The 11260-nt window shown below is 45.3% G+C and overlaps 1 pseudogene; it reads right to left on the bottom strand.

Annotated features, from left to right (window-relative positions):
* Positions 1 to 415: 415 nt before the first annotated feature.
* LOC102468492 (60S ribosomal protein L6 pseudogene) lies at positions 416 to 1271 on the bottom strand (annotated as a pseudogene).
* Between the last annotated feature and the right edge of the window lie 9989 nt (positions 1272 to 11260).

The following is an 11260-nucleotide window of genomic DNA, read 5'->3' on the forward strand; positions in this document are numbered from 1 at the left end:
ATCCATGTGGGATTGCCTCATAGAGCATTACATTTTACTGTTATGACATTGTCTGTCCCCTCTACCTGAACTTTTAAAAGGAACTGACAAACTATATGATTGAAAATGCAAAGACTCTATAATAGTCAAAATAATTATGAAAAAAGAGTAAAGTTAGATACTTTCAACCTGATTTAGGATTGGCTATAAAACTGCAGAAATCAATACAGTATGGCACTGACATAGTCCTAATGAGGAGTGTTTTCTTCTCTCTCTCTCTCTCTCAAGTATACCTGCCCTCTGGTAAAGTAAAAAAAAAAAAGAGAGAGAGAGAGAGAGAAGAGAGTCCAAAAATAGACTCACATATATGGCCAGTTCACTTTGCAAAGTTGATTTTTTTTTTATGATCAGTTATTTAATTAGGTTATTTAAAAGTTTAGAACACCAATTTGTGAGGATAAACTCCATTTGTAAGGGCAAACACAGATCCCAGGTAGCCCTGGAGCTGAGGAATAGCTTTGATTTTTGCTAAAATCTACGAGTCCACAGCTTTCTGATCAACCTTGTGCTGCTCTGAAATCTCATATTTCTCCTTCTCTATATCGAAGATCTCACCTTCCTGGTGTCTGGGCTTCCATAGTTTCTTTTTCTTGAAGTAAGCATTGGTAAGGTGCTTCGGGATTTTTACTTTGCTAATATCAATTTTCGTGGAGGTGGCAATGACAAATTTCTGTGTTCTACCCAGTGGAACTCGATTGAGAACCAGCGGTCCAGTTGCAAGTAGCAAGCCACTGCTCAGCTGCTTCAGGAAAACCACTCTCTTGCCTCTGTGGCGTCCAGTGAGGATGATCAGAATGGTCCCAGGAGTGATGCTGGCTCGCAGCTTTCTCACACGCTGACTGGAGGGTGTTTTGCCATGGCTCAACAGCTTTCGAGGCGCATCTTCAGTAGGATACCTAGGTACTTTGCGAAATTTAGCCACCCAGATACCCCCATTCCTGTCCTCACCAGCTGGTTTAGTGACAGTTGCAAGAACCTTCTTTTTCTTTTCAATCCTGGATTTAGTGGTTGAATATTTCCTCTTGTACCTGACCTTCCTGAAACACAAAGCAGACCAGGAGGTGTCTGCTAATGCCCTGGACTAGGAACAGGTTTCACCTGCAATGGGGCTTCCCCTTCTTGGGCTTTTTAGCCTTGGGGTCACCCTTTTTAACCTTGCCACTGGCATCAGCCTTTTTGGCTTCAGGTTTCTTCTCTTAAGTATCCTGCTTTGAGGCTTTTTCACCTGCCATCTTGTATAGCGGGAAAGAGAAGCACAGCTGATTCCATGGAAAAGAGGTAGTCTTCTCAATAAATGGTACTGGCTCAATGGATCTCCATTCGGGAAAAAAGCTTCAAATTCTTCTATACCATACAACTTCAAGTAGAAAATTTAAATTGTAATTATAGAGTTTTTTAAAAAAAAAAAACATAAGAGTATCTTTGCAACCTTAGTATAAATGAAAATTTCTTGAAGAGGACACAAAAAGTAGAGAAAGGGGGAGAGAAAGAGGTGAGGGAAGGAAAATAAGCAGGGAAGAAGGGGAAAGAGAAAGGAAGGAAGGAGAGAAGGAAAAGAAGCAAAAAGAAAGGAAAAAGAAATTGCTAAATTGGACTTCAACTAAACTGAAAGCTTGTGCTCTTCAGAAGACACTATTAAGGAATTCAGAAGTCATGCCACATAATGGAGAAAGTGTATGTATCTAACAAAGGACTTACGTATGAAATATGGCAGAAACTCTTACAAAACAGTAGAAAAAATGCCCCCCAAAAATGTAAGTCACTTCTCAAAAAGATGCATAAAAAGATATATAAATAGCCAATAAGTGCCTGAAAAGATGATCAACATTGCTAAGCATTAAATCAAATTGCAAATTCAAATTACAATGTGAGCATTTCATACACATTAGAATGACTAAAAGTTAAAAAAAGAGAGAAAAGAAGGAAAAAGGTCAAGCTCCCATGAACATGCAGCCAACTAGAATTCTTATACTGGGAGTGTAATATGGTATAGCTACTTTGACAAAGATCATCATGAAGCAAGCAGATGGAGTAGTGGTTAAGGTGCTGGACTCCCACATGGCCATCCTTGGTTCGAGTTCCAGACCTGGCAACTTGAAACTCAGGCCAGGCATGTGTGTGTGCATGCCCAGAGTCCTGAGAGGAGAAGGGAGGAAAGGGAAAGCCGTGTGGCCATCTCCCCTGGCGGGTGATTTCTCGCTTTCTGTCTCTCTGTCTCTCCAACAAGTGCATGTGCCCTACAGAAAAAAAAGTCTAAAAAAAAAATTATCATTTTGTTTTATAGTTAAACATATATCTACTCTATGACCGATCAATTTCACCTAAAGGTTTACCCAAGGTAAATAAGAACTTCACAAAGATTCACAAAGACTTGCACATAAATGTTCTAACATAGTATCAAACTAGAAACCCTAATGTCTATCTGGGAGAGGACAGATAAATTGCTAAATACTTACACATTTGAATACATCTTAATTTTAAAAAAACCTACTCATACATGCGAAAGTATGAATAACTCTCAAAAACCCCTTGCTGTGCCAGAGAAGCCAGACACAATAGAATACATACCATGCAACTTTATTAATGTAAAGTCCATGAAGAGGCAAAACTGAACTATGGCAACAGAAATCAGAACAGGCTTGTCTGGGATAGCAGATGATGGGAATGGACAACAGAGGGCTAGGAGGTAGGTTTCTGAGATATTAGAAATATTCTGTGTTTTGATAGGACAGTGGTGTGATATGTGTAGACATTTGTCTTTTAAAATGCATGTGCATTACATTGTATGTTAATAGACTGTATGCTAACTTTTTTTTTTGGAGAGGTTTTCGCTATAGGGCGCGTGCGCTCGCCAGACAGACAGAGAGAGACATAGAAACAGAGAGCGAGAAATCACCCCCCAGGGAGGATGGTCACGCCGCAATCCCTTCTCCTCCATTCTCCTCTCGGGATCTTGGGCACGCACGCACACGCGCCCGGCGTGAGTTCTAAGCCACCGGGTCCAGGACACGAACCGCAGTCGACTACGTGGGAATCCAGCGACATAGCCATTACGCTAACTGCTGGCTCCCCTAATTTTATTTTTAAAAAGTAATAAAGTTCCCCCACTTATTTTTTAGGTCTATTAATGGGTGAGCACTGCTTATCTATGCCACACTGCCTCTGTTTGTGTTTATCCACTTGTTGCAGTTCACAAAATAACTGGCACCTGGCAAGCGCTCTTAGGCAGCGTTTGAGAGGAGGGCGGTGGGAGCGCACACATTGCTGGAGCGTGAGGAGCAGAGGAGCTGGTGAATCTGCTCTTCTGTTACAAACCTTTTACGCCATAAGGTGGCATCAGAGAGCACTGAGAGCTGTCATACCTGATGGGCCCAGAAGGTGGCAGCAAACCCACACCAACGTCGCATTAAGGCCACCAAGCTCAACTTTGACTCTTCATCACTTCTTTCCTCTAGTTGCCACTGCCAGACTGAAAAGGGAGACTTAAATGGAAAACAATAGGCACACACCAGGGTTCCCATATATGACAGGAACTAGTTTCCATGCTTCATGAACAATATCTCCTCCCTACCACAACCCTGTATCATGTGCATACTTTTTAAAAATAAGCCAAGGAAGGCTCAGAGCGGGACCATATATTATTCCTAATCACTTTCCTAGATGTGGTAGAGAAGGAATTTCAGTCTGATCTTTCTTTCCACATAGCACTGTCCAGACCTGCAGGCCAAAAAGATCTATGTAGAAAGTATTTTTTCGTGTGTGTTGAAGCAACATGATGACCACTCCATGTCCTTTAAATCTTCACAACTAGATGAGATAAAGACATTTTATTCCCATTTAGGTAGGCAGTGAAGCGGAAGTGCTGAGGGGTTAATTAACTTGCAAAGATCATGCCATTAATTAAAGCTGGAGTCACCTCTGGGACCCAGGGAATACCTCTGAGCCCTAACCCTAACTACAGAGCCGTGTGCTGGCTTTGGCACGCCCTGTGGAGACGGTGGTGGAGACTGATGGCTACAGGGAGGGTACCAGTCCATTCCACCCAGCTCCACCCGAACCTCCAGGAGTGGCAAAGGATGGCTTCTCCCTTGGGTCCCAGGGCTTTCAGGGATTCACTGTAATCCCTGTCTGGTGCCTCCAGCCCTTTGAGGTCTTTTACTTTTTTATTTTGCCATAGGGCTTGTGTGCTCACCGGATAGAGACAGAGATAGAGAGGGAAAGTGAGAAGACAATGCATGCCCCCGGGCCATGGTTGTGCCACAATTCCTTCTCCTCCACTTCTTCTTCCTGTCAGTATTTTGGCACATGCAAATATGCCTGGCATGGTTCCCACGTCACTGGGTCTGGGACTCGAATTGCACAGCGAGCCAGGCAGGATCCAGCCACCTTCACCGCCATGGCTCTGGTGGGCCCACCTTAGGTATCTTCTAAGACTCCTGGCAGTCCATTTAATTAGATGTCCAGCCTTTAAGGAGTACCAACTATTTACCAAACATTAGTTATGAAAACACAGTGCCTACTCTGAGCTTTCGTATTGGGGGTAGGTCATTTGCAAAAGGAAACCAGAACAAAACCACAGAGGGAAGGAAGTTCTGCTGGTGACTAATCACTATAGGAATGGCACAGAATTTCTGCCTCACCAGGGAGGACTTCCTGGAGGAGTAGCATCTTTCACTGAGCTTTAGAAGGTGAATAGGGCTTGAGGAGGTGAAAGAAGAGGTCAGGACACAGTTTTGGCATGAACTGAAAGTTTTAATAAGAATGGAGAGGGCAGCTAGAGCAGATGGAAAGTCCTGGGCAGAATGGTTGGGAAATAATCTGCCCCCTCCCCGGTTGGGGGCATATTGCAGAGGGCCTTGGGACCCCATATGAGGTCTTTAAAAAACATATTTTATAAACTGATGGATTCTGGTGGCTTGAAGTCACCCAAGGACAGGAGGAAGAGAACTTGAAAGGTCATATTGAAGCTCCCCATGTAATAGTCACTGCGTACTTAGAGTATATTATAAAATCTAGTCTTCCCAGGGTCCTAGGAGGTCTGAGCAGATACTCTTGTTTACAGTGAGGTGAAGGAACCTTTCCAAGGTTACCTGGCCTACAATCCACAGAGCTGGTGTTTGAACCCACTCAGTCTGACTCCAAAGTGCTCCTTCCTAACCACTATGCTATGCTGCCTTTGCAATGCAAATATAGCAAAATCTAGGCTGGCTAAATGTAAGAGGCATTTACCTCACCCGAGATATCTGCTGGGTTGATGAAAACATTTGAGCCTCTTCCCTGAAAGACGTCCCCATCATCAAAATAGTTCGTGTCCCTCAATAAAGAATCAAAGGTACATTTCCCAGATTTTAGAAGTGTGAAAAGCTAAGGACCGTGCCTGGCTATAGTAATAGATACTTGATAGTATCTGTCTTTCTTAGAGGTTGATGGGAACAAGGGTAGTCCCCAAGAGACAGGAACCAGCAGAAAAACACATCAACACTGGTCATACTAAGCACCTCCATTATCTGCTCCCTGGAAGGAAAGAAAGAAAGAAGCTCCTTGCTGCAGCACTTGGGGCGCCTGAGAGGGCCCAAGGGTCAGGTAAAAAAGAAGCACTCCTAGGAGGAAGAGGAAACTCCTCCCTCCAGCCATTTGGGTGTAGCCGGAGACGGGGACTGCAGTTACAGCTGGTTGGACACAGAATTATTTCCACCCCACAGGCCAAGTCCCAAAGGGACTTGCCAAGAAGCAAGCAGAGTCCTGTCTAAAGCAGCGATCAATCTGGCACAGCTGCAGCATAGACCAGGCACCCCATGGAGCAAGCCATTATGTTATGCATGTTGGAATTGCATGGAAGAGATGGGAGTCAGGAGTGATAGGGGGCAATCAGGTGCTCTCAGGAGAAGACTGTGAATAAAGACTGCCAAGTGGCATTGGTAGCACATGAGAATTAATAACAATAATAACAAAAGTCACATTCACAGTTCTGTGCTCTTTGGCTTTCAGTGTTCCAGATGATCAGACTCCAGGATGGAATCTGTTTTTAAAAGAAGAGACCTTGGGTATTGGGCAGCAGAGAGGGGGATGGAGATGACATAAGGTTGGGGAGCTTAACCCTGGTCTAAGCGAGGCACTGACAGCGTTGGGCACCCATGACAAATGTATGGAGAATGTCTACATGAAGTTTAATGGCTTCATGGTCGGTGGTACTGACCATATGCTAAGGAGCTCTCATCTGAAGGGAGAAAGAAACCTGGCTCAATGATTAGTCAGGTACAGATGCGTTGTTGAAGGGAAGCAATCGTTACGATGGTGCATTAGTCAGGATAGACTAGGTTGTGCTGCAGTAATAAGTGACCACCAAATCTCAGCATTTATTTTTAATTCACCCAAAGTACCTTGTTCAAGGAAGACTCTGTTTGACATATTTAGCCAGGGACTAAGCATATGGAATATCCTAGTTCCTGACTCATGGCAAGAAAGAAATAGGTCTCCTTTGTTTTAACTGGGAAGTGGCATCACTTCTAGTCATTAGTCAGAGGTAGTCACGTGGCTCTATGTAATGCAAAGGGAGCTGGGCTGTGTCAAAGGGCAGATGGAATGTCTAGTGAGCACTTCCATCTCTGACACACTTAGCAGAGTCTGGTGTCTGTCATCTAGAGAAGTCTCTTGACCCACCTATGACTTTCAAGTCCCTGGGAGAACTCCAGATAAAAAGTATAAGAATTATTCTAGTAAAAATTCTGTGCAGCATTGAGATACAGCCGTGCCGCCCCTGTGAATACAGAGAGAGGAGATGCACACCTCTTCTTCTCCAGAGACAAGTGTACACCACGGAATTCAGTACCCCAGGAACGGCAACAAAATACACCATGTTTGTCCCCAAGAAAATACACCATGCGTCTCGGGGCAGGCATGCTGGCAACACTACATGGAGTTCCACTGAGCTTTATCATGATTGAGGATGATTTCAGAAGGGTAAGACCCTTGAGGCCAAGATCTAGTGAATACAACTTCTTTTTGAGTCTAACAAGGCTAGTAACCCTGTGATTGCATTAAACCCATAGCACAGAGGAGGACACTGAGGTTGAAGGAAGTTTACTGACTTTCCCGAGTCATCAGGGGAATGAATGGTGGAGCCAGAACCTCTTGATCCATTTGAAAGCCATGTGCTGTTTGGAAAGCACACAAGGTATGGGAGGAGACTGAACTGGAACCGAGTTAACTGGGTCCTGGTACTGCCTTTGCCATCAACTTCCTAAATGACCTTGGGCATGTTATCTCAGGGTCTCTTTTTCTCCACTAGTAAAGAGAAAATGCTGAATGAGGTGTCACTAAGTCCTTTTCATTTCTACTGTGGGCCTGTTGTAATAACCCAGTGGGAGCTGATGGCTAAGTGGTAGCTGAGAGAGGGAGGGATGCATTTACTATCCATATCAGCCCCTGTGGAATTTTCACCTCCAGCCTCCCGTGCTGAGATTTAGTATCCTTGTGACTCAGCTCCTCTGGCACTGTGTCCCTTTTCTTGGCCCCTAGCCTGCCCCAGCGCTGGCCTTCATCCTCCCAGTCCTGAGCAGAAGTCCATGCCTGGAACTAAACCCTCTCCACATGCCTGGCGTGAAGCACAATCCACTGTGTGATGCACAGTCCAGAGCCCTGACACTGAGCCACCCTCACTCATTCCTGATACTTCACACCTCCCAAGTCTAATTCCTCGTTATCACGACCCAGTCCTCAGTCTGCCTCACTCATGTTAGCCAGTCTTTGGCTGGGCCCTGACCACCCCAGCATTCTCTGAGTTCCCCTGTTCCAAGGCATCTAGTACCTACTGAAGTTGGACTCTGTGGCAATCACATCCCTTCAATGACACTATTAAACCCACGCTGCTCTGAGTCACCGTCAGTGCCCTTTTCCCTTGACTGCCAGTCTTTCATTCTCCTCATTCTGCCTCTTTTCCTTGTGAGGCTTCAAAACAGCCCAGCACCCATCCGTGCTCTCGTGCACCCAAGGCCTCCAGCCTTCTGGGGTCACTTTTTCCTTTACTATCGGCCATAACTCATGAATGAATGCATCCCATGGTGGTAATGGTAGTCCAGTCACCTCCAAGGATACCCCAGGACCGCAGAGATTACATTCTCCTTGTTGGTTTTAAGTCTGCAGTTCTCCTCTGACCTTCGTTCTCATCTCGGCCAATTCTGCACCACACCCCAAACATGAAGCCGGTGCCCACTGCCATCCCTCGCAGGCCATTCCCACCTATGCAGCCAGCTCACGTCTGGGTGGTGCTACTTGCATCATGAAGGTTTTAGGAATCACCAGTCCTGGAAGAAAACAACTGAGCATTAAACAGCAGCTTCCACTTCAGAGACACTTCTCACCTTGGACCACAGCCTGCCCTCACACTGTGGGGTTCAGCCTCAGAATTGAACCCCTCTTTCCGTCTCCTCTTTCCTTTCTGCCTTGGGCTCCTACCCCAGCAGTGAAGGCCACTAATGGAAACTGAAAATGTCTCTCTAGTAAAAGTAATTTGAGCAAGGAAATTCCCTTTCTACTTTCTTACATCAAAGAATGAGCTCTTCATTTCTAACACTTTCCTTCCTTGTAAGGCCTGGAGATCTGAAACTGCTGAATGGTGGTGTCTCAAAAGTGTTTTTCCAAGTAGAATAACAGGCTTCCTTCCTCATTAAATCATCTGGAAAAATGGCTGCAGCTTACTTTCCAAAGCATGTTAAAAAATATGTTAGAACCGCTACATACAGATTTTCAAAGACATAGGCCTCACTCACCCTGCTCCAGTATTCTTTGGTCCCTGGCCATGCCATCTGCACCCCCTGGGTGAGCAGGGCCATGACGGATCCTGGGAGAGGAGGTAAGAAAACACCCCCTCTGGGATCAGCAGATGGCATAATGGCTACATCGCTGGAGTCCCATGTAGTCGACCGCAGTTCGAGTCCCGGACACAGTGGCTTAAACTCACAAAGGGCATGTGTGCGTGCATGCCCAAGATCCTGAGAAGAGAATGGAGGAGAAGGGATTGTGGTATGGCCATCCCCCCTGGTAGGTGATTTCTCACTTTCTGTCTCTCTGTCTTTCTCTGTCTTTCTGGCGAGAGCACGTGCCCTACAGCAAAAACTTCACAAAAAAGAAAGAAAGAAAGAAAGAAAGAAAGAAAGAAAGAAAGAAAGAAAGAAAGAAAGAAAGAAAGAAAGAAAGAAAGAAAGAAAGAAAGAAAGATTACATTCTCCTTGTTGGTTTTAAGTCTGCAGTTCTCCTCTGACCTTCGTTCTCATCTCGGCCAATTCTGCACCACACCCCAAACATGAAGCCGGTGCCCACTGCCATCCCTCGCAGGCCATTCCCACCTATGCAGCCAGCTCACGTCTGGGTGGTGCTACTTGCATCATGAAGGTTTTAGGAATCACCAGTCCTGGAAGAAAACAACTGAGCATTAAACAGCAGCTTCCACTTCAGAGACACTTCTCACCTTGGACCACAGCCTGCCCTCACACTGTGGGGTTCAGCCTCAGAATTGAACCCCTCTTTCCGTCTCCTCTTTCCTTTCTGCCTTGGGCTCCTACCCCAGCAGTGAAGGCCACTAATGGAAACTGAAAATGTCTCTCTAGTAAAAGTAATTTGAGCAAGGAAATTCCCTTTCTACTTTCTTACATCAAAGAATGAGCTCTTCATTTCTAACACTTTCCTTCCTTGTAAGGCCTGGAGATCTGAAACTGCTGAATGGTGGTGTCTCAAAAGTGTTTTTCCAAGTAGAATAACAGGCTTCCTTCCTCATTAAATCATCTGGAAAAATGGCTGCAGCTTACTTTCCAAAGCATGTTAAAAAATATGTTAGAACCGCTACATACAGATTTTCAAAGACATAGGCCTCACTCACCCTGCTCCAGTATTCTTTGGTCCCTGGCCATGCCATCTGCACCCCCTGGGTGAGCAGGGCCATGACGGATCCTGGGAGAGGAGGTAAGAAAACACCCCCTCTGGGATCAGCAGATGGCATAATGGCTACATCGCTGGAGTCCCATGTAGTCGACCGCAGTTCGAGTCCCGGACACAGTGGCTTAAACTCACAAAGGGCATGTGTGCGTGCATGCCCAAGATCCTGAGAAGAGAATGGAGGAGAAGGGATTGTGGTATGGCCATCCCCCCTGGTAGGTGATTTCTCACTTTCTGTCTCTCTGTCTTTCTCTGTCTTTCTGGCGAGAGCACGTGCCCTACAGCAAAAACTTCACAAAAAAGAAAGAAAGAAAGAAAGAAAGAAAGAAAGAAAGAAAGAAAGAAAGAAAGAAGGAAAGAAAAAGAAAACACCCCCCTCAGATAGCTTGTGTTTTGAGCTCCTGAAGAACTAACCCCACATGTAGCCCCGCATGGATGCAAATGTTGCTACGGTTACTGCAGCCAAGTCCTGCGGCATGGCCTTCTGAATTGGCACACACCCAGAGCTACCGAGTCACGGTGGGTGCAACCAGGCACTGTACCAGAATGTGAGGAATTCCAGGCTGTGAGTGGCAACATGCCTACCCTGGGCCCTCTCCCAGAAACCACTTAGTGCTTCCAGGCTTCTGAGCATGTGATGAGTGGGACAGTCCCGAAAAGCTCTGAAATACCCTAAAAGCATTTCCCCCCATTTTCTTAACAATTGCCACCTGGATCCCTTTTAGCCCTGCTAATGTCTTTAGGAACCAGTCTCTTAGCCACACTTTTCTCTGCCAAACCTACTTTTCTTTGCCCATAGCCAGGCTAACAATTTTTCCAAATTGTTCCATTCCACTTTTCTTTTAATGATCAATTCTATCTCTAAATCATTGCATTCCTTATTTTCTTTTGAAATCTCCTCAAAATAACCTTCACTTTCTATACCTCTATCAGCACAATGGTCTCAGCCATTGATCCAATCTCTAAAGTGTTGCAGTTCATTTCTAAGTGATTCTTAAAAGCTTCCACCAGAATTCTGACTTCTCTTCAATTAGTCCTCCTTGCCCACTACCCAGTTCCAGAGACACTTCCACATTTTCATGTATGTGGCAACTTAGTCCAGCTCTCAGTACCAGTTTCTGTTTGCTAACAGAAATACCTGAGACTTGATGATTTATAAAGAAATAGGAGTTTATGGGACCAGCAGTTAGTGTAATGGCTATGTCGCTGGACTCCCATGTAGTCGACCGCGGTTCGAGTCCCAGACCCTGTGGCTTAAACTCATGCCGGGCGCGTGTGCGTGTGTGCCCAA

Source organism: Tupaia chinensis, unplaced genomic scaffold (genome assembly GCF_000334495.1).
Source record: "Tupaia chinensis unplaced genomic scaffold, TupChi_1.0 Scaffold000407_4, whole genome shotgun sequence".
In the NCBI taxonomy this organism is placed as follows: domain Eukaryota; kingdom Metazoa; phylum Chordata; class Mammalia; order Scandentia; family Tupaiidae; genus Tupaia; species Tupaia belangeri.